The 25105-nt window shown below is 41.5% G+C and overlaps 1 long non-coding RNA gene across 1 annotated transcript in view; it reads right to left on the bottom strand.

Annotated features, from left to right (window-relative positions):
- The window catches only part of LOC309662635, a 930148-nt gene extending 909688 nt beyond the window's left edge, over nucleotides 1-20460 (bottom strand). The window contains exon 1 of the long non-coding RNA XR_014264824.1: nucleotides 20040-20460. This is a non-coding gene — a long non-coding RNA (uncharacterized lncRNA). The remainder of the gene's footprint in view (nucleotides 1-20039) is intronic.
- Between the last annotated feature and the right edge of the window lie 4645 nt (nucleotides 20461-25105).

Raw genomic sequence — 25105 nt, 5'->3', positions numbered from 1 at the left:
ACTGCTGTGGTTCTTGTTGCTCTTGGAAAAATTATCGCACATCCATCTTGAGTCCCTAGAAATGACAGCCCTGCTGAGTGAAAATGGTAAAGACCCCTTTCACGTGAGGCCTGACGTTGCACAGGAACAGTTTTTTTTCATCTTCCCAAAGGCCGTCTGAGTGAGTCGGTTAAACTCGTGAGCTTGCACATCTGCAAGTTCTTTTCTCGTGCTCTCTGTTATGATTGGTTCTTCCATTTCTTGTCCACCAGGACGCATCAAAAGGAGTCAGAGTTCACACTTGGCTCCGGAACATTCCAGAACTGGACTAGGCTCCAGTGAGGAGCCTTCAAGGGCTCTGGTTCTCACTGAAGGGGGATCTTCCCCCCGGCGACTCTTGGCAATGTCTGAAGATGGTTTGGGTTGTCCCAGGGAGGGAGGCACTCCCCTCATCTCTTGGGCGGAGACCAGGAATGCTGCCCAACACCCTGCAGTGCACAGGACGGTCCCAACAGCGGTGCCACCCAGCCCCAAATGTCACTGGTGCCAAGGCTGAGAAACCCTGGCCTAGGGTGCTTTCCACTTGCTCGGTGCTGCAGGAACGGCTCTCTCCAAAGATTGTCTCCTTGGAGAGGGCCAGGTCCCTGTACACGGGCCAGCTGTGCAGGTCCCCGAACTCTGAAAGGAAGTTGGAAATGTGAGGGTCAAGTCAAAGGAAGCCTGCTGCCTGTTGAGCGAAGCAGGGACCCTACCCCTGTGAGCTGCTGGAGGTCTGCTGCCTGGCCCAGCCCGGCCAAGGCCTGGCTGCGTTTCTTTTTTTTTTCTCTTTAATTTTATTTATTTTTGGCTGCGTTGGGTCTTTGTCGCTGTGCGTGGGTTTTCTCTAGCTGCGGCGAGCAGGGGGCCACTCTTGGTTGCGGTGTGCGGGCTTCTCGTTCCGGTGGCTTCTCTTCTTGTGGAGCATGGGCTCTAGGTGTGCGGGCTTCAGTAGTTGTGGCACGTGGGTTCGGTAGTTGTGCCTCATGGGCTTCAGTAGCAGCACACAGGCTTCAGTAGTTGCGGCACGTGGGCTCAGTAGTTGTGGCTCGTGGGCTTCAGTAGTTGTGGCACTCGAGATCAGTAGTGGCGCATGGGCTTAGTTGCTCCACGGCCTGCGGGATCTTCCCGGACCAGGGCTCGAACCCGTGTCCCGTGCATTGGCAGGCAGACTCTTAACCACTGCACCACCAGGGAAGCCCTATCTGCTCAATTTTCTGTAAACCTAAAACTGCTTTAAAAAATTGTTTATTAATTTTGTAAAAAGTGCAACCCATGGCTTGACCAGTTCTGTATATACCACTTTCTTAGGCAGTAAATTATCTTTGCAGAGCGCCTTTGGGCAACAAGCAATGATGCAGCATAGCCCACATAGACAGAAGGGTTTTGAAGACAACAAGCCTTCAAACTCATCCCCCCACTAGAGTGTGAGCAGGAATGACAGAAGGGGGAACAGAATGTGGTGTGTGGAACCCTGGGTCCCCCTTTTAGCTACAATCAAGGAGTCACTGAGCACATGAAGGCAGCCTCGCAGGGGTAGCACCGCTCTAAGAAACAAGCGACACTTCTGACTTGTTTTACCCAAATAACTTAAACAAGCAAATAATAACCAAGTGATTCATCCTACATGATCTTCAGTTTTCCCATTGATACAACTGACAGTATTATGCATTATAGATGCTGCTGTGTTGTTTTCAAGCCTTCCTTGAAAGCCTTCACAAAAACGTCAAAACATCCTCGCATATGATACTGATGATAAGGAAGTGGATATGTGTGATCACATATGAGATATCTTATTCAGGGAAGTGTGGGAGGGTTCTTCTTTAGAATATTTTCAAAAAGCTCTTCTAAACACTAGATATATTTTTTATTACTTTTACTGCTGTTATTCTCCTACTTGTTACCTGAAGTTTTGTCTAAGGACCGCAGGGGTTTTCTTAACCTTACAAGTAAGTTTCTGTTGAGTAGAACCTCGTCATGCTACTTGTTGCTATTGATAGAGTTTGTTAAGCCAACAGTGAAAGCAATCTGTCCTCTCAATGCATGGTAGCACTTCAATAGTGGAGATTCTGGAATGAATTTTAAAATCAGAGATGAGAAGCATTTCCCCCACCCACCTGGGATTGGAAAGAGAAAATTCAGTAAGACAAAACAGGATGCAGAGCTTAAGAAGTGGGTTAGAGCCCACGAAGTTCTAAGAATCACAACTGTTGAAGAAGTATTAAGCAGACCAGAAAATTAGTGAAATGAGTCCAGGTTGAGTGAGACTGAATGCTTTCCCCAAGTCCCACATGGTAACTGCCTTTTTTCTTCTGTAGGGGGAGAAAGAATTGGGAAGAGATTTCAGATTTCTAGAGATTCCCTTGAATAGTTCCTACTGGACTGCTCACTGGGACAATATTCTTTTTCCTCCCCAAGGTGGCCATATGCAGCAGCAGTTCACCCCATCCATTCACTCTCATCACTTAGAATGGAGTTGTCCCCATGCAAACATGGAGCAATGGCACCGTGAGAATTGATAGGCTCATGAAAGCAAGGCTGATGGGAGCCCTGGGGTGCACCCCCAAACTAAAAGGACTCAGGTTGCAAGACCTGTCACTTAACAGTCACAGCAGGATATATTTTTGGTAATTGAAGCCTAATTTGGATTGTGTTTTTGGAAAACGATAACATTAGTTTTCTAAAAACTAGAAAATTTGTTAGGGGGGAGTGGTGGCTCTCTCCAACTCCACTTTGAAGCTAAAATGGCAAACTGTTTGGAATACAAACTTTTCCTTCCCGTGGATTTATGTAGTAGATGTTTCAAAATGACTGGCAAATACATAGAATTCATACAAAGTTAGAGGCAAAAGGGTGCTCCAGAACCCTCTGGTTGAATCTCTTCACTCTATAGTTGAGGAGAATGAGGTCCAGAGAGGCTAAGTGTTATGCCCAAGGGCACACAGCTGGCTCACAAGACGAGACTTGAATCCGGATTGCCTATGTACTGGCCAATGCTCTTCCCTCTCTACTGTGCTCTACTTCCCAGCACCACAAGAGGACACCTACTGTGTCTTGCAGAATCTAGACTATTTTTTGAAAGCTTGGAACTAAACTTGTGACTAATTAGAATACAGTGTTCCACCACCTTTAAGTCACCAGCTAAAATCCACTGCTCCCCGTCGCAGCACGCCCGAGGCCTTCTGGGTAACCAAAGAAAGATTATTGTCTCAACTCAGTTCTCTGTGTCTAGGTACCCACAAAATGGAAATCACTTTACTTGGGGAAGAGCAAGAGGACAAGATGAGATGAAAAGGAAGCATGTTTAAAATGGATAAAAGGAGGCACTTTTTCCCCACTACACACAATTGAACTGGGGAACTCACTGCAGCAGGATATTAAGATCAATGGTGAAGATTTGTGTTTTAAAAGATTAGACATTTCACATGCATATCATCAACAGCGACACTCAATGGGATGAAAGTAAGATGGATGAAAGTTCTCAAGCTTCAGTGCATAAGTTGATCACCAACTGGGTCAGGTGAAAAGAAAAAAAGTTGTCTACTGGATTAAAATTTCACAGAAAGGCAGATCTGGGGGGTTCCAGTCATTGCTGCTGTGTAACAAACCACTCCAAAGTAGTGGTGTGAACCAACAGGCATTTTATTATGCACATGGATACGGTGGATCAGGAATTTGGAGAGGGCACAGCAGGGATGGCTTGTCTCTGATTCATGACATCTGGGGCCTCAGTTGGGAAGACTTGAACAACTAGGAATGACTTGAGGTTGGGGGCTGGAATCATCTGGAAGCTTCTTTACCTAACCTGGGATGACTTGAAGGCTCACTCAGCTGGGACTGTCAAGTGGAGCATCTATATGTAGGTGTCAAGAGGGAGTGTCCCAAGAAAAAGCACTTCCAAAAAACAAGTGTCCCAAGAGACCCAGGTAGAAACTACACGGCCTTTTATGACCTATCCATGGAAGTTTTAGAGCATCACTTCCAACACAGTCCATGGGTCCAAACCGTCACAAGCCCACTGAGATTCAAGAGGAGGAGACTTAGGACCGCCTACATCCCTCCCCTATGGGGAATGGCAAGATCACATTGCAGAAAAACCTGTGGGATGGGAGAGGTTTTCGCAGCCATCTTTGGAAAATGCAATCCCCCAGGGAAGTGGTGGGTGATGTGAGGTTACAAGAACACACAATCTAGTGGAAAAAAACTGACATATGAACAGAGAATCACAGTACAATAAAATAAATTTCAAGGTAGTTATTTCCCCCTCTTTTGCAAGAATTCTTTTTTTTTTCCCTTTGATAAGAGTCATCACAGTAAAATTTTTTCATTCATTGTCTGTCTTCTACTAGATTGGAATCTCCATGCATTTAGTTTCCTACTGTAACCCCTGTGCCTAAAACACTACCAAGCCCCAAATAGGCACTCAATAAATATTTGCTGAAAGAGTACACGAGTAAAGTGCTGTAATAGAGAAGTAGTGGGAGGGCTGTGGGAGTACAGGTAATAACAAAGCACTCAGCTTGACAGAAATGACATTTGAGTGGGTCTTGAATGCTCTTGAAGGATAAACAACAATTTTTCTGGTGGAAAAAAAAGGGAATAAATTTTTCTCCTTAAATCTCCTCCAGAGACTTCATTAGCCAAGTTTAAGTGGGCAGATCTCATCCTAAGTGTACAGACTGCAAGTAGTAGTTACAATGTTCTTGGTTGCAAGTGAAAGAAAACAGGGACTCAAATGTATGAAAAAATAAGCAGCGTATCGTATCACATAACAACAAGTCTGGAGGCCAACAGTTCAGGCAGCCTCAATGCCATCCTTCTTCACTGGGTCAACTTAGCTCCTTTGTGGTTGCAAGATGGTGCCCACAGTGGTAGGCATCACAGGCAGACAAAACAATACCCAGCAGGGGAGAGGACTGCTTCTCCTTTGGAGTAAGAGCTTTCCCATAAGCCCCTGACAGACTTACCTCACACTGGCCCCCACACCACGCCTTATTGGCTAGAACTGTGTCCCATGCATGTATGTAACCTAAACGCTGATAAGAAGAAGGGGAGAAACACGAGCAGTTAGACTAATCACGTGTTACTCCTTGGGGCTTGACCTGAAGCTCCTGCCTCTCCTGAAGCACAGGGCTATGCAGAAAAGGGTGGATTCCCCCACAAAACAGAACAAAACAAATAACGGGGGTTTTGTTAGGAAGGAAAAAGGGGAGATGACTCCTCGGCACATAATCAACAGTGTTTGCAACATTAGGCTTGGGGAAGGTTAATGTTCTGTTTTCTTTGTGGATGACTATTACCTAACAATTTTATTTATTCTTTTTCATGCTTTTTGCTCCTTTCCTTTCTCCTCTGCACTAGTAGTCAGTTGAATACATCAAGCGCTGTATCAATAGGAAAGAGTGTCATGTGTACAGTGTACATACGAATCTAATTAATCAAAAATATGTTGATTAGACGTGAGTGCACTTTCAGGTAAAAACCTTGATTCACATGCTTCTGATAGCATAGCCATGCCCAGCTGTTCACCACTTGAATCGTGCTCTTTCATGGCCTTGTGCCCGTTACTTGTGCTGATTCCTCTGTCTAGGAAGTCCTTCTCAGTTTCCTTACCTATAGTGGATACTAGTGATTGCCTCTCCAGCGTCCATTCTATCCTTCTAGTAATTTGCTTGAAGAGATGGCGAACTGCCAAACTACTTTTTTCAGACTCCCTTGCAGCTAGGGTCTTGATCTGAAATAAGTTCAGTCAATCAGGTGCACTTGTGTAAGATTTGGAGGCAGATGCAAGGAGAAGGCATCATTCTGTTGCTGTTGCTGTTGGCCAGCAAGGTTTGAGCAATAATGTTAAGAGGCATTTAATGCTGTTGGACTCAATGTCCTGTTTCAGTGTCTAGTCACCAGTTTCATGGGTGTGAAGCGCCCTTGCTGCAGCACCATCCCAACTTCTGGAACATAGCTACTGTGGTAGGCCCATGAACTCAATAGCCCAGGGGTACCCCCCTGACTTCTGCCCCTCCAGCTCATCAATTTTGTAAGCCTCTGTTTGATTCTCAGTATTAAATATTTCTCTGTTTGAAACACCTAGAGTGGTTTCTTCCTGTACTAAACCCTGACTCATAGATCACCTAATTCATATTCAGCCTTCCAGGCACAGCCTGGGTCTTCCCTGAGCCACCAGGTTGGGCCAGGTGCTTCCTCTGTGCTCCCACCACGTCCTGCCTGGTAAGCCCATGCCTCTTCATCTTTGCACCCCTGGCACCAGTGTTTGGCTCACAGCATGTGCAGCATCAATATTTACCGAACTGAAGCTCCCTCTGCCAAGATACCAGACAGGTCCTGAAATCTAGTCTAAAGGGTGCCCCACCTCATGCCTGGTCTGCAAAGCCCAAAGAACAAGTGGCTCTAGACTTATACTGGATTCTAGATGAATCCAGAGCCCTCAGCTTTTCCGTACTTTAGTCCCCCACACAAGAGGCCACACCAGAATTGAAAATTTGACCTGATCCCCAGGAAAAGGATGATAAGGAACAAGGGAAGTTGCTTATCTCAAGAGTTACCATCTGGTGGTTTTCAGGACCCTCTACTGCTGGGCCTACAACGAGGCCTGCAATCAATGGCAGCATAGCCTTTGGAGCGAGGAAAACCCAAGTTGGAAGGTGTGTGCCGTTGTGTAGCAAGTTACTTTCTGAACCTCAGATTCTTAATCTATAAAATGGGGCTGATAATATCAACCTCACAGGGTTCTTGGGGGTAAAAGAGATTATATATGTAAAATGCTTAGCACAGTGCATGCACATTGGAAATGCCCAATACCCATCAGTTACTGTTACGGCCACCATTGTTGTTGACTGTGCCATCACTGTACCACAATTCTGTTACATATTTTTTACTTCATATACATATACTTTCCTTCAGCCCAAACAGACTCACATGCAGTTAGACTAGAACGTACTTCTCTATACTTTCTCCCGAGGTGTTCCATTTTACATCATGATGTGATTAACCCTTTTCTGCAGAAGATCCAGCTAGGCCCAAGTTTGGGGCTGTGCTGAGGAAATAACAAAACCATCTATGTCAGTGGCTCTCGACCCTAGCTGAAAATCAGGATCACCTGGAGAGCTAAAAACAAAAGGGCAACAAAAAGAAACAAATAAAACGAAACCAAGAAACAATGTCTGGGTCCGTCAGCCAGAGATTCTGATTCAGTAGGGCCCAAGCATCAGTAGATCTTAAGGCTCCCCAGGTGATTGTAATGTGCAGCTGAGAGCCATTGCTGAGGGTGGGAAAGATTAGCGCTTCCATCGCCTCTGGGAAAGAAGAAAGAAGCTCTTACTTTTCTATAATCGCCACCCCAGTGGAGGAGGGGAGAGGACTAAAGATTACAGTTGAATGATTCCACTTATAATGTGAACAAGGCATTCTTATTATGAACCTGGATAAATGACTCATCATGTTAATCCTCTGATTAGTGTCTGGGTTTCTCATCTAGAGGTGTCTGATCTGATGAGAAGAGGAGTTATCAGAAATGCTCTAGGACATGGAAAAAGCTAGTCTGGAAATACCTGTGAGGGATTTCAAGTTGGCTTGTGGGTGTCTGTCCTGTGCCAGCCCTGTGCACGCTCGCACACTTGCGGGCTGGTTGCTGATGTCAGGTGTACGCACTTTGATCCAGGGCAAGTGAAATGATCCCTGCTTTGGCATGAAATCTAGCTAATATCTAAATGCTAGAGATAGCTGGTGACAGCTGGGAGTGTGCTCAGACATAAAGTACAGGCATACCTCATTTGATTGCGCTTTGCAGACTTTGCTTTTTCACAAATTGAAGGTTTGTGACAACCCTGAGTTGTCAGATGATGGTTAGCATTTTTGAGAAATAAAGTATTTTTAAATTAAAATATGTACTTTTTTAAAAGACAGAATGCTCTTGCACACTTAATAGACTGAAGAATAGTGTAAACATAAGTTTTATAGACATTACTGGAAAACCAAAAAATCCATGTGACTCACTTTATTGTGATATTTCCTTTATTGCAGTGGTCTGGAAGCAAACCCACAATATCTCTGAGGTATGCCTGTACATCTAAAAAATGTAACTTTTTCCCCATTATTAAAGTGATACACAAAAGAAAATAGAGTGGGAAAACAGAAAAATAGCATGAACCCAGTAGAAACTAATAACAGACTTAAATAGAGTTACGAGGTGCTAGACATGGTTTTAAGCTCTTCACCATATAAATTCATTTACCCCTCACTACAACTCTATGAGGGGTAACTCCACTTTACAGATGAGGAAAGAGGACCTGGAGCTGTCGTGTGACTTGTCCAAAGTGGCAGCTAGTAAAGGAAGAGCCAAGGTTTGGACTCATGCTGCATTTAACAGGGTAGGGTCAACCTCAGAGATATATATAGCTCATAAGGTAAGCTTTATCCAAGGATTCAATGCCACTTGCTAAAGTTTAAAAAGTTAATCTCAGTTGCCATTTATTCATCCATTTATTTCACAAATATTTACCAAAGGCATCTATGGGCAGCACACTGTTCCAGGCTTGATTATCAAGATACTGAAGAGTATAGAGAGGCTACCTGTCCAGTCATTCCTATAGCATTGAACTCTCAAGTGTCTCAATATGTATAATCAATACAAGTATAGTAAGATTAGAAATGCCATAACTATTCTCTGATTACAAAATCCAAAACCAATACTTCAAAACTTTCAAAATGTCACAGTCTTACTGGATGGAATGTTTGGCATGATCCTCCGTATTTTCATCAATTAATAAGTACACCTTGGACAATAATTTAAGTTGAACCTCATGAATTCCACTTTGTAGCAACACGTTTAATATAACAGTAGTGTCTTCACGTCAGAAATTTGGTGTTTTTGGATGGATGGATGGATGGCTGGCTAGATGGAAGGATAGATGAGTGAATTAATAGCTAAGAATGCCTGGCAATGTTCTAGTTGCTTAAAAATTGCATCTTTAAAAATAATTCAGTGTTTTCCAGTTTGTTAAACAATAACTATGACTCAGAAGAAAACTGTGATTTCTGTCCTTTCCATGGACTAAACATGCAACTTCAAGGAAGCCATTATGATGCCAGTTCCATCTGATTGTTGTGAGGATCAAATGAGCTAACTGAAATGAATTATGTAGCACCCTGCCTAATACATGTTAAACAGCATATTTTAAACTGCCTTTAAAGTGAAATACTATATGCAGAAAAGCAAAAATTCAAATGATACAAAAAGCTATACAATGCAAAATACGTTTCTTTTGGCCAAGTTTTCCCGCTATTATTACTACTATTATTAGAGATCTCCACGCAAAAATAACATCTCCCTGTTGATTAAGAAGGGAGAGGTTTACAGACTAGGAGATAACATCCTTTGAGTCAGAACCAAGTGAAATAACACATGTATTCTGGTTCAATTCCAGCATGAGTGATTAACATTCTCCAACTTCAAATAATTTTTATTATTAGCCAACACTTGTCCATCCCCAATAATACACATGTTGCATACAGGCCACAGAATGAGGCAGCCTCTCTTGGCATGTTCACAATCTGTGCATACTTTCCACTGAGGGTTTCCCTTTCTTTTTGATTGCTATTCCATAGCTTTTCAACTCCCACTACTTTCAACCCTGGGATGTTTGCCGACACTGAGTGCCAAGTAGTTCCAAAAAAACCAAAAAAATATAAGCACCTGTAGACTCCCAGGGAATGAAAGAGGTAAAGTACATTTTAAACATATTTATTAACGGTTTTAATGTTTGTGAAGAGATTTATATTTATTTCTTTTAACTTTGAGGCTGGGATTATTTCTCACAAAGTCTTGTTGATAAGCAGGAGGAAGAGGGCTATTCTGCAATTTTGTCTCCCAGTCTGTGTAAGTGGGATCCAGGACACAAGAACGACTCAGCCCTAAAGTGCAGTCCTGAGTCCCTCAAGAACTCAGGCCCTCCTGCCTTTTTGCCGCCTTCTTCCAGTAGAAGGAAGGGGTGGGGGGAGCGGGAAACAATTCAAACCCTCTTTGTAAGGGGCGGGGCCGGGGCGGAGCCTCCCGGCGGGCATTAGAAGCAGGTGACCCAGGCTGGGCGGGAGAGGCCAGTCAGCCCGAGGCCGTGACTCCACTGCGGCCAGCGCCGCCGCCGCCGCGCGCAGTTCAATACCCGCCGGAGGTGGGCCAAAGGGTGCTAGAGCGCGGGGGAGGAGCGGAGCCCGGCGCGTCCCGGGAGAACCGCCACCGCCCCCAGGAGTCCGCTGGAGCGCGGATCCCCCTGCAGGGGAGGAGAAGAGCGGCGGGCGGGACGCGGCGGCGGGCGCGCACCATGCAGTCCTGTGAACACACACTGGCAGCGATGGGGGAAAATAAGTGTCCCTGGACTTTGGACTAGATTACAGCCAGATATTCCAAAAGCATCGAGACACTGCCCTCTGCGGCCTCTGAAAACAAATGAGACCCATAACACCCTTGCATAAGCTTTTAAAACATGGATCAGTGTAGCAAAAGGAAAGCTGTTTCCCCCCCGCCTCACCTTAATATATTTTTCTCTTCCTCCTCTTCTGAGAAAGCCTATATAGTGATGAGCACACACTTTACTGTTAGAGAATTCTGTTTGCTTTTCTAATCTGTTGAACCATTCCCTCATTTATATATTAAAGTCTATGTATTGATGAATACACACGTACACACACCACGCATACATACTTTACTGTTAAAAATTCTGTTTGCTTTCCTAATCTATTTAACCATTCATTCAAGAAGAGTGTGAGGCCATTACTGGGGAAGGGGGTGACAGTGCATTGGCCAGCAGAATACCAGTGACCAGGACTGAGTGGGGACTAAATTTAAGAAGCTAAAATGGCAAAAACAATTAAAATTTGAGGATGTCTCCCTAGAAAAACAGCAAGTGTAGGGATTTGCGCTTCATTTATACCAAAGTTGGAAAAGTCAGATTTAAGCCCAGGTCAGTTTTTACATTATGGATATTAAGTAAACAAGTGTATAGTTTCCATAGTGTATTTAAGCACTTTGCTGGTGGAAAGAAGCCTGGTGTTATAGTTTTCATGGACTTTCAGAAGCTATTCACGTTTATAAAAATGCACTGCTCTTACACACTCATCCTCTGAATCAAAATTTCAGTATATTCGACAAAACCTTGTACACAGAGCTACAGAACTTTTTGCACATCTAATTCCTCTACTTGTTCAGAAGCTTCTTAGAACCTTGAAATAGATCCCCTGCCTGAGGGCCAGTTCCTCTCTTGTTTTTCAAATGAGGAACTTTTCTGATCACCTTGACCTCTTCCCTCAGTTAACATTTCTTCCCAGAAAGTACAAAGATTATTCTGCTGCCTTAGGTCATTGTGACTAATTTGGGTTTTTCCTCTTCCTTTTTTTTTTTTTTTTTGTGGAGGAGTGTAAAGATGATGCAGAATGTATCTAAAAGTTGTGGGATGATGTGGTTGAAGTGATTTAATTCTTCCTGTTAAAACAACTATTTTTCATTTTGGCAACATACCAAACCTAAAAAGAACAACCAATTTACTTTAAAAAAAAAAAAAAAGACAGTTAAGACAAAGGATACTAAGCCAAGGAGAGGCAATACAGGTAATGCATTTGGAGGTCTAGGTCCAGGCCAACTCTCAGAGCTGCCTCTGTTTTCAGCCTCTGTTCTCACCGCTGCTCTCCCCCTCCCTTCCCTCAAAGATGAAGCCCACCTGCTTCCCTCAAGTCTTACCTCAGCCACCCCTCCCGCTACCCAGGGCAGAGAAGCCCATCTATTTATGGTCGCCCCCTATTTCCATCTCATATGCTGTTTTCTTCTGATTTTTATTTTTATTAGGCAAACAATCCACACTCATGAAAACAATTATAAACTGGAAGGTTGTGGGGTGGTTTAGCAGCTTCTTCACAGCCAGCTCTGTGATTTTAGTGAGGATTTAAGGCCCAGTTTAGTTTCACATGTACAGCTTTTGGGCTGTCCCTTTCATGGTTCAATTGTAAGCAACGTCTCCCATCACAGATTAGGGGGTAAAGATTTAGAAGGAACTAATATGTGACCTCTCAGTAAATCAGTTGATAAGACTTAGGAAGTCATTTTAATTTATATTATTAACCTCACACTTTGAAGCTGTCTAAATTGGCTGAAAAATAAGTATTCTTGGTGCCTTATTGGTTTGTCCTTGCAAACCTTTGTCATGTTTTCTCGTAGTCATTTCCAGTGATAAGCCTGTGTGTGTGTTGTGTGTAATTGTGAGCAATGTACAAGCTTAAATAACGTGCTGACACCACTGTTTCCAAGTTGGTATTCATTAGGCCGTTTCCTCCTGGGCTAGGGCTGCACTAATCCCGACACCGGCTGCCGGGAGAAAACCTCATGGAGCCCACAGCGCACCTTAATAACAGCATCCGTGACCTGCAGTCTCAAGTACAGAATGGGAACCCCAGAGCTAGGAAATGTAGTTGTATATTTTAATGAACTGCTACCCCTGCTAAAGAGGCTTCTTTCACTTTTGTGCTCTACAGAAAGACCAAGGGGGGTAGGAGGGACAAAGCTTTGAATAACTGCTTTCTAACACCGAATGTGGCCAACAGGACAGAGAACATCACAAATCTAGGCAGGTGTGAGGTACAGTGGCTGAGGATTTCCTGCTCCCCCTGCATGCTCTCTCTTGCCTCCAAAGTCCGATCAAGTGATCCTGGGAAAAAAATACGCCTGGGTTGAGGAGGGTGGTTTTGAAAGAAAAAGCTACCAAGACATTAAAGCAGGGTGAATGAAGGGTAGGCAGGATGAAAGTAACTAAGTAACCTGGCTCAGAACTCTCAAAAGCTTCTAGCAGCTTGATGACAATTACAGGATTTATTTCAGTCTGTGGTACATCATTTGAAGACAATATTACTTCATGTTGTTACAAACTGTATGTATAGCGTGTATGTGTTGTGGGTGTGTATATAAATAATATATATTATATATATGAGAGATTTAGTGACTTTTGATACGGGTTTGGTGCAGGTGAATTTATTACTGAGCCAAGTGAGGCACATACTGAGTCAGTAGTTCGAGTCCAGGGCATTCAGTACTTTTCCTGATTTCCATGTGTGTATAGTGCCTGTCCCATGCTGTATTGTCAGTGTCATGTCAAATCCAGAACTCACAAAGCAGAGCCAGCGATATTTTATTTGTAGACAATCAACTAGAATCTATAAAATTATTACTGGCAGATGATTATAATTCCGGATCCCTAACACTAGCAAAAGGAAACCCAGAGCATCTTGATAAGAAGTTTTCTGTTTTTGTTTTGTTCCTGGAAGTCAGTAGAATAGCAGTTGTATGTGGTTATATTAGTGCCAAGATACTTAATTTGCTGACCTTATTATTTCAGAAAAAAAAAATTGTATGTATTATATTTGTGGGAAGTTAAAATAATGCTTTGAGATTTTTATCAAATATGGAGAGTAGTTATTTATGAAAAACAAAGAAATGTCTATTTTTGTTTCTTTGTTCCCAATTAATGTAGCTAAATTTTAAAGTGCATTAAAGCAATGGTAAAGCAAATAAGATGCTGTACAAGTAGTTTTCTCATGCTTTCATGGAGAGACACTGTTTTCTAAGAGTATCTGAAGGAGGTATGTGCATTCTAACTTCATGATCAGATTTCTCGGATGTACTTTGAATATAAGTGGCAACGTTTTTATTGATAATAAAATCAAAGAAATTCCAATCACCAGAAGGAGAACTAATGAAAACATGTTTTACCTGACTGAATATACTTCATAGGTTTCTCCTGCTTATCCTGTGATTGTTTCATGATTCACTTGAAGAAATGAAGGAAAATACACATAAGAACAGAGACATTACCTGAGATTGTGTTCTATTTTATCAACCCTCCATCTATACTCTGTACTGAAGCAATTTGGATAGAAGTGCTGCTGTTGTTGTGTGTGTCTGGTTTGCAGTCAGAAACTCCCAAAACTTCATCATTCAGCAGTTAGATCCACAACTTTGTATTAAGGTCTAAATACAAGTCAGGGAACCCAGATAAGATAAGAGGATATATGGTTCTCCCTCTGTATTTGTGGGTCATTGGTTCCAGTAGTCTCCCTCCCCCCCGTGCCACCCCATACCAAACTCCATGGATGCTCAAGTCCCTTATAGAAAACGGTGCAGTATTTACATATAACCTACGCACAATCCTCCCATCTTCCCCCGCACCCTCCTTTATACTTTAAGTCATGTCTAGATTACTTATAACACCAAATACAAATCCTAAGTAAGTAGCTGTAAATATAATGCAAATGGTTGGTGGTGTGCAGCAAATTCAAGTTTTGCTTTCTGTAACTTTCTGAAATTTTTTTCCCTAAGTATTTTCAGTCCATGGTTGGTTGAATCCACTGATGCAGAACCTGTGGATACGGAGGGCCAACTGTCAATTGATTTAGAGTTGGCACTTCCCTGACAATCTGGACAGATGCTTAGTAAACGTGAGATAATTAATTTAGCATCAAAGTGAGTACTATGAGCATTATTAGATTGGTACATGTTAGGGCATTTGGGAGAACAGAAAATACAGCAGTTGAGCTGGATCCTGGTGCAAGAGCCACTGTGCCTTACCCGTCCAGGTCTCTAGTTGGCACATCTTCCCAATGCTTTCTCATTGTTCATTCCCCCCAGTGGAAAAGGGGGGCACTGTTGGACTTAGGAAGTTGGAGAAATAGGTAATAATGCTTCTTTTAGTGATTTAGTTACAGAGCTCTTACGTGCAACAGAATGAGAGGAAGTAGAATGGTTCTGTGCATAGATTTGGGAGCTAGACTGATTAGGGATTCAACTCCCAGCTCCATCATTCATGGGCTGTTGATCCTGAACAAATTACTTAAGCTCTTAGTACTTCGTTTTTGTACTGCATCTTAGTACTTTCTCATCTGTGAAAGGGGGATAATGATAGTACTTATATTTTAGGGTTGAGAGGATCTAAAAGATGAAATCAGGTTAAGGTAAGTAAACCAAGGAGGAAGCAACCATTCAGGCATGGAATGGAAAGGGAATTGAAAGACTAGTTTTCAAATTTGTGTCTGCATAAGAATCATTTGGGGTTCCTATTAGAAATGTAGATTCTCAGGCTTCAGCTCCAGGAATTGAGATGAATTTGGGATCCAAGAATTAGGTCTTTTTGTTCTGTTTTAGTAAACTTTTAGAATGATTTTAGGTTTACAGAAAAGTTGCAAAGATATATCCGTTTTGCCCTAATATTAACATATTATCATAGCACATTTGTTAAACTAAGAAGTCAACATTAACGCACTACTGTTAACTCCAGACTTCATTTGGATTTCACCAGATTTTCCACTGATGTTCTTTATCTGTTCTAGGATTCCGCGTTGCATTTAGAGAAGCTTCATTTCTTACAGGGACTTTCAGCCCATGAGAGGCAGGTGGTCTGGAGACCACATCTTGAGAAACACTAGGACATGTCAAGGGCTGAGGAAGGTCAAATTGCCCCATCCTCACCACCATCCTGGTGGTGGGGGTGTTGGATATAGAAATTTGATTTGAAGAGTTGGGATGGAATCCTCTCCCTTAGATGAGAGGGGTTACCTTAAGAAGTGAGGCATCTATTCCTAATGCCAGATGAAATGAGTTTTGGAGTTTGGAAGGTGGGGTTGCTGCCTAGCCTGAGGAGATACATCTAGGGATGTGGGCAGATCAGGGGAGTGAGTGCAGCAAATTGGGAACAACTACTTTGTGGGAACACAGGAGGGCTCAAGTAGTTGATTAAAGGGGATTACAAGGGGCCAGTTAGCCCGTGAGCCATAGAAATCCTGTATTTCCTGGAACCTGGTGATAGTGTTTTAGAAATGGCTCATAGTAGTAACCAACATCAAGCACTGCCACATTGGACACGAGCAGAGAGTCAAAGGGTGAAGCTGAGATGACCTTGTTGAGAGAGGGCAGTGGGAGGTGGACAAAACACTGATGCCCTGCGTTTGGAAGAGTCGGTTCCCACAGTGAGGAGATAAAGGGCCACCATCTGGGGAGCTAGAAGTAAAGGTCAGTAGAATTGAGAACGGTAAGATGAAGGAATAGATGTTGTAAGAAAAAGCTAGCAGAGTAATTTGAGGTCTTGAAGTAGAGATCGACATATTCTTGAGGACCTTAGGTTCTGAGGCTGTCACTGACTTTCTCTAATCACATTCAAATTATTTAGCTGCCCTCACAGCAGTTAAGTAATCACCTAACCTGTTCCTTTTTTTTTTTTTTTTTTTTTTTAAAGAACATTCACCTCTTTTCATTTGACTCTGGATTTCTCTTAATTTCTATACTACTTCACTTTCCTGGTTCTTTCTGCATGTTAGCGATCCTAAACCATAAACTGGTATTCATAACATTTCTTTCACATGAAGTACATGTTATCTCATCTGCCAAACCCATTTAAAACGGACTAGTGGAAATTGCCTCAGAAGCCAAACAGATTGCACCTGTGTACAAGGGACCAGGTGTCTCTGAAGGGCTCCTAGATCTTTTGTATTCTTGCTGGCACGGTGTCAGGCTGGCCAGGCTGGTGAGTGGCTAACAGTTAAGATTTTAGGTGATCTAATCCTTAACTTGATAGATGCTGGGTGTAATCTACAGATTCTGCATAGAAATTAGCACTTACCCCTGGGAGAGCCCCTACCAGCTGTCAAGTGCTTTACCAAATAGCTCTATACTCAAGAATGCGGCTTCTGGGTGAGGGAACAGTCGTAGTCATTTTACATGTGGTTAGAGAGAAGTCTTGGGTGATGAAAGATTTTAGCTAACCTACACGCTATAGGTAAACATTTCCAAAAACATTGCATAACCTGAATACAGAGTGAATTGTTTTCCAGTAAATACTGGCTTCAGCATTTTTCAAAAATCAAGGAATGGTATATTTTATAGAATGGGAAAACTAAGAAATGAAATTTGACCTGTTGTAAAACTAGGATTTAGTGCTGTTGAATTTCAAGAATGGGCATACAGGGTACATTAGGAGTAAATGTGAAAGCATAGGGTCATGATGGAATCTGATACAGGGTGGAAAAAATTTCTCTTAACCAGAAACACTGGGCCCTAAGAAGTTGTCTTAGGGTCAACCACATGAATTTAACATACAAAAATGGCAATTTAATTTGGTTCAAACATACATTTCAAACTTTTGTCTTTTCCTTGTAAAGAATAAAGTTCAGTTCACGGTATACCAGAGTTAAAATTGCACAGATGTCAGTATTCCAATAGAGAAAAATAATTTTTCTTAAAAAGCGAAAAAATAAAATTTGAGTTCAGGTAGTCAGATATTCTTTTATAGTCTTACTACTTTAGGGAACAAACCCTTCCTCGGTATAAAAATCTGGAAAAAAATGCCATAGTTGCCACCCTATTAATAACTAGTTTCCATGCCCCATATTTGTTGGAGAACCTACTTTGTGATGTTTAAATTTTTACCTTAAGTTGCCTCAATTTCCCATTTATTAAAATGGCTGTATTGCCTCTAGAATTAAAGCTGAAGGGGAAAAGCAATTTTTAGCGATTCCCCTTATTCTACCAACTTGTTCTTGAAGCTACAGTCATGCCCAATGTTTCTACCCCCAATTTTTTTTTTTTTCAAACCTTCGACCACTCGAGATATGTCAGCATTTCTGCTTAGTAACTGGCATATTACTACGCGGTGCAAACTATTGATATAAACAGTGACTTGTGATCGATTTTTTTTCCCTTCTGTACTAAATCAGATCATTTCTCCTCATCAGCAACTTAACAAGAACAAAGTTAAAGATGTGACCTTAGGAAGGTAACTAAGGTGAAGGAAATACTACGGCAATACTATCAGGACTGATGGAATATTGCTCAAGTGCAGTGGCTAGGGTCTAAAAGAAACTTGAGAGATCTGGTATATTTCCAACTGAATGTTAAGTGAAATAGCATGTTAAAGTCAAATTACGTGGCTTGTTTAAAAGTCACCCTCTTAACAGCAACCACAATTCTACTGCTTCCTGTTCTTCCATTTTCTTTCCTGTTCAATTGCTTGAAACCCTCAAACAACAAGTTCTGATTCTACAGTATTCCTGTAATTCCTTTCTCTGTGGATTTACCTACTTTTATCTTTCAATGTGCATTTCCATCTTGGCACCATAACAAACAATTCAAAAATGCCATCTAATGCATTATGCCACTGAGCACTGTAGCCAGTGATTTTAAGTGGACTAGATTATCTTCAGGTTGAAAAGAGCGTAAGCTGAAGAAATAAATGTCTACATCTTAACTAAAGGCAGGGGTCAAAACAACTTATGAATGGTTAGTTGGAAAATGCTTTAAGGCCCGACTATCAGAGCTGACTGAAAACATTTGAGTTAGGCAGAGTTGTAATGTTATGTGAACAGTGAGAAGTGTTACAAACACAGTAGCCATATATTTTAATTAAAACAGAGTTTATTAGCTTTTCTTTTAATATAAACATGAGGAAGAAAAACCACATAAGTTGTAGCATTCTTTTCAAAATAAAACTGCAATCAGTACTTGAATTTCCAAGCTCCAAACTCCATAAACAATATTTTTTGAGGTGGTAGATTGTAGTATTTTATATACCATAATTTATCATTTATGTCTCTGTCCCTTAAAAATGATGGAACCTGCAGCACTCAGTATAATGTGAAGCCTTGCTATAAAGAGAGAAAGTACTTCTGGCCCAGAAATGCTTTGTTTACAGGCAAAATTCCTAGGATTACATTTGAGAAGGTAGGAGGAGAAAGATTTCACATAGTTGAGAACACTTTTTTTTTTTTTTTTTTTTTAATATTTCAAGTTTAGGTGACATCGTTACCAATCTCCAAAAAGACTGATTACTGGACCTCCCTGCCTTTTAAAGCCTGAGGTAAGGGTTCCTAAGGTTTATATGTTTCCTCTTACATAGAACTTGAAGTGAGACACCTACAGCCAGGTTAACACACAGGATAGAAAAGCTGTTTCGTATCACTTACTCTCCTGTCACTACTACTAGGGTCCAGTTCTTTTCAATTTATTACATGTGAATTAACACTGTTGTTCATAATTCCTTTACCAAATCTAGAAAAAAGAAACTTAGGTGATCAAGCAGGTAAGCAGCCCAGCCTTGCAAAGGACTATTTTAAAAAGAGGAGGGGAGGTATCCCCTCAAGTCTTAGTGCAATTTTAAGCTTTGATACTTGTAGAAGTATAAATGCCACAAACTTATGAAACATCATTTGAAAGTTTAATCGAATTTCTTCTAAACTCATTTAGTTTTGTAAATTTTAAACGTTAAGCGTTTATTGTTTTATTTTTTAAAATTTATGTATTTATTTATTTATGGCTGTGTTGGGTCTTCGTTTCTGTGCGAGGGCTTTCTCTAGTTGTGGCAAGCGGGGGCCACTCTTCATCGCGGTGCGCGGGTCTCTCATTATCGCGGCCTCTCTTGTTGCGGAGCACAGGCTCCAGACGCGCAGGCTCAGTAATTGTGGCTCACGGGTCTTCCCAAGCCAGGGCTCCAACCTGTGTCCCCAACAAGAGAGCCTGCGACAGTGAGAGGCCCGCGCACCGCGATGAAGAGTGGCCCCCGCTTGCCACAACTAGAGAAAGCCCTCACACAGAAACGACCCAACACGCCATTAAATAAATTAATTCATTTAAAAAAATAAAAAATAAAAAAATAAAAGCTTAATGTTTAAAATGTACAAAAGAAAATGAGTTTAGAAGAAATTCGATTAAAGTTTCAAGTGATGTTTTGCCAGTCTAGCATTTATACTTCTGCGACACTGTTCTGGAGTATCCAAGCACACTATATTAAAGCTTAAAATTGTTCTAAGACTTTTGGGACACCTTCTATTTCATCACCGGCTTGTTAATTACTGGACCACCATGTTGGCTGGAATTATGAAAATATCCTTTAACACAAGTATATAACAAAGAGGAAAATCATCACAAAATCAGAAGCACCATTATAGTTAACAAGAAATGCAGCACGGACCCAATAGAAGGAAATAACCTACTTTCTCTGTTTATGATCGCAAACATGCTAATATGCTAATAAGTACTGCCTGCAAAGAATTTGGATGACATGTGTTATTCAGCAGCTTTTTGGTTTAAATTGATTGCCAATAATGACTAGCAGCTTCAATGATATAGTAGGGAGGAAGAACCCTGCAAAACCTAACGATGCTACAACAGTCTGTTCCGAAGTTTGGCTTTATGAGTTGTTAGGAGTCCCATGTTTTTTTTTTTGTTTTTTTTTTGTGTTTTTTTTTGTGTTTTTTTTCTTTTTTGTTTTTTTTTTTGTTTTTTTGTTTTTTTTTTCTTTTTTTGTTTTTTTACTTTTTTTTTTTTTTGGAGTCCCATTTTTTGATGGTAATACTGCACTGATTCTAAAGGAATATGCAGCAGTATGGGACAGTGAGGTAAGAAAAACATAGAAGTTATATAGCTAGTGTCTTTAAAGTCTAAAAATTTAAACTATTAATTAAAAAACGTCACATAGCTCACAGCTATCAGATATCTGTGCGTGGATTGGGAGCAGATATCTGTGCGTGGATTGGGAGCTTTTAGCTTTGGAGTGGTTTTTGTAACTCTGTTTACAATAAAAAGGACAGAAGAGCGTGTTACATTGACGAGGTCCCGTTCTTTCCTATGAGCATAATCTTCGCTTGTCCATGAGTCTCTTGAATTCAATGTCTTTCTTTAAGGTGAAAATACTAACTTTGCTGGTTTCTGAGCAGGAGAGGTGATATTTCTCCAGTCTTTGTTTCGAGGGGTTTATGATGTTACAACCCCTCACTTCTCCCTTAAGAGAGGATGGCATTGGAGCGCCGAATACCAATGAAATGATCAGCGCTGAAAGACCTTCTCATAGCAGCTCTACACACGTCTTTGTATTTGTCGTCACACAATCTGGAAATGGCCTAGGAAAGTCAATCAGGTAGAACATAGGTATAATTAGGGGGGAAAAAAAATGTTCGGACCTTAAAAAAACAAAAAAAGCATCATTGATAAGCCACACATCTCCATTCGTTTAGATAGTTCATAGTTACTGCTACTTTGGATAGCTGATATCTACACTAACTGACAGTTCCCTAAGGTAATAACCTTTAAGGGCTATGATTAGATTGCTGGGGCAAGGGGTAACTTGCCCTAATAACTTAGAGTTACTTAAAAATTGGCTTCCTAATGATAGGCTCCTAATAGCAATATCATCTGTTACCTACACACGTGATCCTTAAACGTAATGGACATACACTTGGGCAAAATCAGTGTTTACTCAGCTATTCAACTTCTCTTCAGTTTTCATTAGTTATTACATACTCTAAGAAAATTTTAATCAGGTAGGTATGTGCTGAAGGTAGGAGAGGTCTAATGACAAGCGCTGAAAGGTGCTATTTCACTTGCACATAAATTATGGTAGAAAAACATCTTATTCTAAAGTACCACCAAGGTACCAGAGAAAGTATCAATTTTAAATGTGTTCATTTCAGTTGTGAATTTTGCTGTATACCCACCAAAAATCATAAGCCATAAGTATTACGTTGTTCCATGTACGTTACCATTTATATTAAAAACTCATGTACTTTCTATATCCAGTGTCTGAATCCACATTATACCTTCCAAGTATAGGTCTCTCAGGTTAGCCACGGATGCTTTGTCTAATAAACTCATGGGACTGAACTGTGATACACATACACACACACACACACACACACACGAACTGCAAGCTGAGTAAAAAACAGTTAAGAGGGAATTCCCTGGTGGCGCAGTGGTTAAGAATCCGCCTGCCAATGCAGGGGACACGGGTTTGAGCCCTGGTCCGGGAAGATCCCACATGCCGAGGAGCAACTAAGCCCGTGCGCCACAACTACTGACCCTGCGCTCTAGAGCCCGTGCTCTGCAACAAGGGCAGCCACTGCAATGAGAAGCCTGCGCACCGCAATGAAGAGCAGCCCCCGCCCGCCGCAGCCAGAGAAAGCCCGCGTGCAGCAGCGAAGACCCAATGCAGCCATAAATAAATAAATACATTTATTTATTTATTAAAAATATCAAGACAGTAGAAATAGTCCAAAACATCAATTATTTTTTTTTTTTTAAACACTTTTCAATTTTATTTATTTATTTATTTATTTATTTTATGGCTGTGTTGGGTCTTCGTTTCTGTGCGAGGGCTTTCTCCAGTTCCGGCGAGCGGGGGCCACTCTTCATCGCGGTGCGCGGGCCTCTCACTATCGCGGCCTCTCTTGTTGAGGAGCACAGGCTCCAGACGCGCAGGCTCAGTAATTGTGGTTCACGGGCCTAGTTGCTCCGTGGCATGTGGGATCTTCCCAGACCAGGGCTCGAACCCGTGTCCCCTGCATTAGCAGGCAGATTCTCAACCACTGAGCCACAAGGGAAGCCCCAAAACATCAATTATTAAAAAAAAAAAGACAGTTAAGAGTGGTAAGTAGATTCTGTAGGTACATCTGATTAGGGATACAATTTTAAGAAATTATTCATGTATGGTTATATGTAAGTGTAGAGGTTCAAATGGAAAACCATTAAGAACAGATTAAATATGATTGAAAGTATTCTGAATTATGGTTACAGAAGAGACAATTTTTTTTTTTTATAATGTGGGATCCCTGTATAAACCATAAAAGACACAGGAAATATGATGCCAACGGGTCAATAAGCTCTTCAAACTGTTAACAGCTTTCCATTTTCCTAATCACTGCTTAATATAATTTAGCTACAGGTGTGGCTTCGGTGGCTGACAGAAAACCCCAGTTAGTGATTTCACAGCCTTACCTCTAAGTTCTGTGCTCTTTCTTTGCTAAGAGGAGTGAATAGAACATTCAGGTTGTTGTCATCTGCTAAGGAGCGAAGGTCAAAGTAGTATTTGGCATACACACTGAAAGGAACATTAATATTAAACTGAAGTAGCTCCACGAAGTGCCTTTCCATCTCATTCCTGGGGGAGGAGGAGAAGACAAAACCAACACAGGACAATTTTAGTCAACTGGGCTATCTTCAAAAATACCATTCTGAGCTACTAGGATGGCTCTAAATACTGTTTTGAAACCAATAATGGCTACCCAGCTGGATTAATACCCTAATGTTCAAACAAGGTACAGCTATTTGTGGTCCTTTCTGCGTCCCAGCACTTTGAGTCTGGGACAAGGGGGAAGAGGTCATGGCCCTCTTATGCACTCATGCTGCTGACTCAGGGGCTCATTCTTCAGAGTTCCATTAGTGCAGCTGTACGATTCATGCTCCACACTCACTCACGAGGCCCCGCTCTAGTGATCAGTTGAAAGGAATGATGTATGCTGTTTATTAGCTCTGAAGAACTTGCAGACATTTTCACCGGGCTGGTGACAGGAAGGGGCTTACTGAAGTAGAGATGAGCCAACAAAAGGAGTGGGCACATCACCACGGCAACAAATGGATCCATCGAGAGCCACTGCTATTATCTCTGATGGGGGAAAACTCTTGAGGCAACAAGGATTCATCTCAAGTAAATAAATAAATAAGCTACATTCGATGGGAAAGGGAATCCCCCCCACCCCCACCCCCACCCCGTGCATGGGGCTGTGTCAAAGGGCATAATGCAAGTTTCTGTTCACCTTAAAACCTTACTAGGGTGACTTGTCGTCACCATGACAGGACAGGATGCACTTTTTAAGCTTAGGAAGGCAGTAAGATTATGTCTCAGCTAGGCTAAACCCACTTTATGATACGACCTCTGATAGAGCAGTTGTTGCCCCCGGTGTTAGGAGAGCAGCCCAGAATGTTCAGACCTACCGCCCCTTGCCAGGACAGACTGCACACGCCCACAGAGGGCGAATTCAATGAAGTGGGAAAGTAGAGTGCTGGGAGCAGGCTTCTGCTATATGACCATATCCAGCCATTTGCTTGCCAAATGTTTAAGTAAATAAATATAAAGTTAGAGTAAATCTTACCACTTTTCACAGCAATCACTTTAGAGAGTTGATTAGATAAAAATGATAAATACCCAAACAAACATGCAAGTGGCTTATTTTACCATACATTTGGTTTCTTGGTTTTCAAGTGTTAATATTTTATCCATTGGATAAATCAACAAATGCTCCATGTTCTCCTGTATGGAGAGCAGAGTATGAGCAGAAATGAGGTTTCTCATTTGTTGAACTTTAAACCTAACTGAACCTACTTCCAAAATTAATTTCCTGTTCATACGGCCAGAAGTCTATAGAAATGTAAATCAGATAATGTTTTGATAATCAGCTAATCAGGACTTAATTTACTACAGGAATAAATGCACTTCACTATCCCTTTTATATTTTCTCCACTAATACATTTTAATTGTGTGGAAATACAGTACTTCATAGGATTAACATGTCTATTAATAGAGCTTTAATCACTGAAGAAAAGCATTATGCCTACAGAATATGCATCTTCTGTGTTTTTTGCTGTTTGTAAATGGCTAGGTGGCTGAAGAGCCTACCACTTACAGGCGCAGCAAACTGTCTGAACAGCAGCTGCTCAGTTTAACTTACTCTTTTGAAGGGAAATATATATTTAACAAGACACAGAGATGTTAGAAAGTGTTAAGGAAAAGCTGATAGACAGCAATTTTTCAATTCAGACTCAAAATGAGACCATTACAAATAGTAGTCAACAGCAGAGGGATGAAACAAATGTGTATTAAACACTTTGTTGTAATGCTTTCCAACTCCCAAAGATCATAAACAAAAGCAGCCTATTATAAACATAACTCCTGGTGATTCTCCGTTCTACACAGAAAAGCGTTGTTTAGAATTAGTTTCTTCATAGCTGGACAGTGCCGCCAATGCTCCTGGGCTCAATGTCTATGAACACCCACACGTTTCCCTGCATGTTCTCGGATGTTGTACCTGGAACCAGAGCCCCAGTCAGCTCAGCTGCAGATTCTGAGAAAATTTCAGCTGCCATCATGGCAGGGATGGTGTTCACGATTACAAATTTTCCTTCCTTCAAGGGACCAGTTCAAAGACTGATGATAGTGTTGGTCAACGTCACTTTAGTTTCTGCAACTTCCAAAAGTACTTCTATTCATTTCAAATTCATTATCTG

This window comes from Balaenoptera physalus, assembly GCF_965194825.1.
Source record: "Balaenoptera physalus genome assembly, chromosome: 6".
In the NCBI taxonomy this organism is placed as follows: domain Eukaryota; kingdom Metazoa; phylum Chordata; class Mammalia; order Artiodactyla; family Balaenopteridae; genus Balaenoptera; species Balaenoptera physalus.
This window is presented reverse-complemented; position numbering and strand designations above follow the sequence as displayed.